Source organism: Mus caroli, unplaced genomic scaffold, assembly GCF_900094665.2.
Source record: "Mus caroli unplaced genomic scaffold, CAROLI_EIJ_v1.1 scaffold_16058_1, whole genome shotgun sequence".
In the NCBI taxonomy this organism is placed as follows: domain Eukaryota; kingdom Metazoa; phylum Chordata; class Mammalia; order Rodentia; family Muridae; genus Mus; species Mus caroli.
This window is the reverse complement of record NW_018391306.1, coordinates 11,636-16,779: the sequence shown is the minus strand read 5'-3', so window position 1 is coordinate 16,779 and position 5,144 is coordinate 11,636. Positions and strand designations below refer to the sequence as shown.

Sequence of the window (5,144 nt, the reverse complement as noted above, 5' to 3'; positions counted from 1 at the left end):
GAACAGGTGTCCTCTTCTCTTTGTCTTGGGTTCCTGTCACTTCTGCAAACTTTAATAAATATGGGCTACTACCACATTGTCCTGACCAGGAAATATCAACCTTACATACAGCATTTTGTCTAAGAGTTGACTGCAGTTATCATTGGCAGAAAGAGTTCTTCTGTATGCTTCCTTTAAACCTGATTGCAGACCTAATTGCATACACAAAGCTTTGAGTCATTAGAAACATCTCTGACCTCAGTTATGCAGCATAATTGTTGACTCATGTGAGCCATTTTATACAAGTAAAGGTATCCACACTTAAAAACAAACATCACTAAAGCTTAAGACACACAGAAAACACCACAAATTAATAGAGGTAGACTTCAATACCCTACTCTTAGTAATCCACAGGTCATCTAGAATAACTAAACAGTGAAGTAATGAAACTAGCAGACATTATGAAAGAAATGGACCTAACAAGTATCTGTATAGTGTTTCACGCAAACAGAAAAGATTATACCTTCTTTTCAGCACATCATGGATCCTTCTCCAAAATTGACCATATAGTCAGCCATAAAGCAGCCTCAACATATACAAGAAAACTGAAATTATGCTTTGCATCTTATCAGACCACTATGGGTTAAAGCTGGACTTCAACAACAGCAGAAACACCTGAAAACCTATACACTCATGGAAACCGAACAAATCTCTACTCAATGATAACTGAGTCAGGGAAGAATCAAGGGAATAAATTGAAGACTTTCTAGAATTCAAGGAAAATGAAGGGACAGCATATGCAAATGTATAGGATATAATGAAAGCAGGACTAAGAGGAAAGTACTTAGCACCAAGTTCTCCCACCTTCGTTTCTCAAAATTCCTCAGTATTAATTATAAATGGATAAAAGTAACTACCTTCCAATAGAAGTAAAACTTAAAAACACTTTGTCTTAGTAAGGATAAGCTTCTTATCTTTCGAAGTTTGAGTGTAAGAATCTAAATGAGCGAGCCGCCTCGGCTCGCGGGCCAGGGATCCGGCGGGATGGAGGAGGCCGCTCTCGGGGAGGCCGAACTCAACTGGTCCCGCCTCAGCGTGTCCCCCCAGGCGTTGGAGCGGAGCTGGAGGCGCGCTGCCGCGGGCGTTGGGCGGGGGCTTCCCACACCTCCAGCTCCTGGATGTGAGCGGCAACGCGCTCACGGCGTTGGGGCCGGAGCTGCTGAAGCTGAGCAGCCTGCGCACGCTGCTGGCCAGGAACAACCGGCTCGGCGGCCCGGGCTCGCTGCCCAAGGGCCTGGCCCAGTCGCCGCTCTGCCTCTGCCGCAGCCTCCAAGTGCTCAAGCTCAGCGGCAACTGCTTCCAGGAGCTGCCCGCCTCACTGCCGGAGCTGCGCGCCCTTCAGACCCTCAGCCTGGGCGGCAACCAGCTGCAGAGCATCCCCGCCGAGATCGAGAACTTGCGGAGTTTAGAATGTTTATACCTTGGAGGAAACTTCATTAAAGAAATCCCACCAGAATTAGCAAATCTGCCTTCTCTGAATTACTTGGTGTTGTGTGACAACAAGATCCAAAGTGTGCCTCCCCAGCTCTCACAGTTGCATTCGCTTCGATCCCTCAGTCTGCACAATAACTTGCTGACATACCTGCCTCGAGAGAGCCTTAATCTTATTCACCTGGAAGAGTTGAGTTTACGAGGAAACCCGTTGGTTGTTCATTTTGTTAGAGATTTAACGTATGACCCTCCGACTCTTCTGGAATTAGCTGCAAGGACCATTAAGATCCGAAGTATTTCTTACACTCCCTATGACCTTCCTGGGAATCTTCTTAGATACTTGGGTTCAGCCAGCAACTGTCCAAACCCAAAGTGTGGTGGAGTCTATTTTGACTGTTGTGTCAGACAAATTAAGTTTGTGGACTTCTGTGGGAAGTATCATCTCCCCCTCATGCTCTCCAGAGTGCTCCTCCCCCTGCAGCTCTGCCTCACATAGCTCCACCTCCCAGAGTGAATCTGACTCAGAAGATGAAGCCAGTGTTGCTGCACACAGAATGCAGAAAGTCCTTCTTGGTTGAGCAGCAGTGGGTATTGAAAAATATTAAAACACTGAGCAGAAATGACTAAAAAGGAAATGGGTCTTGAAGTTGATTGGAGACCTGAGCGTTTTCATCTTGAGTGTCCATGTGTGAAAGACCTGCCATGATGTGAAAGAAAGGTTTTGCATTCTGTCTACACATTCGGCAGGAATGAGTCCAGTTCCCTGTTTAGATTCTTTGAGTGTGAATGGCAGTTCAAAATTCAGCTGATCGGTCTTAATTTTCATGTAAGTCTTTGAAGAAACACTAACAGGATGGCTCATTCTGAAGACAGGCATGCATGTAATCAGCTGGAAGTGGGATCACCTGGGACAGCTGAGTTGCATAAAAAACGTCATCACAGTTCTGTTACCAGGGTTGTCCTGGTTTATGCTGAACACTATACATAAAATGAGCCTTCTCCTTGTGTTCTTCTCCTGGACTATTGAAAGCCTTTCTGACCAACTAACTGGACAGTAAGGACTATAACTTTTAAATGGAATATTAAACCAGCTCTTGTTTTGTGTGTTTGTTACTAACTTTATATAGTCTAGCAGTGATATGTTATAGTGCCTTAATCCTAGCAAGATTATGGAAGCTTATTATAGAAATTAGTTCAGAGCAACCTACAACCTGACACTGTGTAAAACACTTGGAAATATACTTTAACCAATTAGTTGAACAATTGTATAGATAACACCTGGGTTCTGAGGGCCTGGAACTCTGTAGAATGGGCTGCTCTGGAACTCAGAGATCCACCAGGTGGGAGATCTTCCAGGTGGCAATTCCAGGGGTCCTCCACCTCCCTAGTTGCTGAGATTACAGGTGTACACTACCATCTGCTTCCTGCTTCCATGTCCATCTTAACTTCATTTTTGTTTATTACAATGATCTAAGTAAACAGCTTTTACACTTAATGAGAATGAGAGGCTAAAGTCTTGATCTGTCTATTCACCAAAAGACAGAATAATAATTTTGGACCAAAAAAAAAATCTAGATGATGGAGTCCGCATCCACCCGAGAGCACAGCCTCCTTGCAGCTCCTCCGTTGCTGGTCCACACCCCCAGTTCGCCATGGATAATGATATCGCTGCGCTCGTCGTCGACAACTGCTCCAGCAGATGCAAAGCCGGCTTCCCCTCCATCGTGGGCCGCCCTAGGCACCAGGGTGTGATGGTGGGTATGGGTCAGAAGGACTCCTACGTGGGTGATGAGGCCCAGAGCAAGAGAGGCATCCTGACCCTGAAGTACCCCATTGAACATGGCATTGTCACCAACTGGGACGACATGGAGAAGATCTGGCACCACACCTACAATGAGCTGCGTGTGGCCCCTGAGGAGCACCCTGTGCTGCTCACCGAGGCCCCCCTAAGGCCAACTGTGAAAAGATGACCCAGATCATGTTTAAGACCTTCAACACCCCAGCCATGTACGTAGCCATCCAGGCTGTGCTGTCCCTGTATGCCTCTGGTCGAACCACTGGCATTGTGATGGACTCCGGAGACAGGGTCACCCACACTGTGCCCATGTACGAGGGCTATGCTCTCCCTCACGCCATCCTGCGTCTGGACCTGGCTGGCTGGGACCTGACAGACTACCTCATGAAGATCCTGACTGAGTGTGGCTATGGCTTCACCACCACATCTGAGAGGGAAATCGTGCATGACATCAAAGAGAAGCTGTGCTATTTTGCCCTAGACTTCGAGCAGGAGATGGCCACTGCCGCATCCTCTTCTTCCCTGGAGAAGAGCTATGAGCTACCTGACGGCCAGGTCATCCCTATTGGCAATGAGTGGTTCCTATGCCCTGAGGCTCTTTTTCAGCCTTCCTTCTTGGGTATGGAATCCTGTGGTATCCATGAAACTACATTCAATTCCATCATGAAGTGTGACGTTGACATCCGTAAAGATCTCTATGCCAACACAGTGCTGTCTGGTGGTACCACCATGTACCCAGGCATTGCTGACAGGATGCAGAAGGAGATTACTGCTCTGGCTCCTAGCACCATGAAGATCAAGATCATTGCTCCTCCTGAGCCCAAATACTCTGTGTTGATCGGTGGCTCCATCCTGGCCTCACTGTCCACCTTCCAGCAGATGTGGATCAGCAAGCAGGAGTAGGATGTGTCCAGTCCCTCCATCGTGCACCGCAAATGCTTCCAGGCACACTGTTACTGAGCTGCATTTTACACCCTTTCTTTGACAAAACCTAACTTGCACAGAAAAAAAAAAAATAAGAGACAACATTGGCATGGCTTTGTTTTTGTTTTCGTTTTAATTTTTTTTAAAGGTTTTTTGTTTTGTTTTGGCGCTTTTGACTCAGGATTTAAAAGCTGGAACAGTGAAGGCGACAGCAGTGGGTTGGAGCAAACATCCCCCAAAGTTCTACAATGTGGCTGAGACTTTGATTGTACATTGTTTTTTTGTTTTGTTTTGTTTTAATAGTCATTCCAAGTATCCATGAAATAAGTGGTTACAGGAAGTCCCTCACCCTCCCAAAAGCCACCCCCACTCCTAAGAGGAGAATGGCCGAGTCCATGCCCTGAGTCCACCCTGGAAAAGATGATAGCATTGCTCCTGTGTAAATTATGTACTGCAAAATTTTTTTAAATCTTCCGCCTTAATACTTCATTTTTGTTTTTAATTTCTGAATGGTCAGCCACCATGCCCCCCCCTTTTTGTCCCCCCAACTTGATGTATGAAGGCTTTGGTCTCTCTGGGAGTGGGTTGAGGTGTTGAGGCAACCAAAGCTGGCCTGTACACTGACTTGAGACCATTTTAATAAAAGTGCACACCTTACCCCCCCCCAAAAAAAAATCTAGATGACAAGTAGTCTAAGAATATCTCCTTTACAATATTGGAATAAATGAGTGAAAGTTGGACATAGTTGTGCACACCTCCAGACCAGCACTTGGGAGGTGGAGGCAGAAGATCAGGACTTCAAAGTTACTAGGCTTCATAGTAAATTTGAGGCCAACCTGGGCTACAAACATGAAAACTTGTCTCGATATGGATGGGGGTGGATTTTAACCATCAAGTGTGTCTCCTTGGTTCCTCTTTGTTACGAAACCATGACTTCCAACTACATAAACATGAG

At 46.1% G+C, this 5,144-nt stretch overlaps 2 pseudogenes across 1 annotated transcript; both read left to right on the top strand.

The window, feature by feature from the left end:
* Positions 1–1,023: 1,023 nt before the first annotated feature.
* LOC110289105 lies at positions 1,024–2,343 on the top strand (annotated as a pseudogene).
* A 666-nt stretch (positions 2,344–3,009) lies between these two features.
* LOC110289106 lies at positions 3,010–4,339 on the top strand (annotated as a pseudogene). Its single transcript, XR_002377323.2, has one exon. The product of XR_002377323.2 is annotated as an actin, cytoplasmic 1-like (transcript).
* The last annotated feature ends 805 nt before the right edge of the window (positions 4,340–5,144 follow it).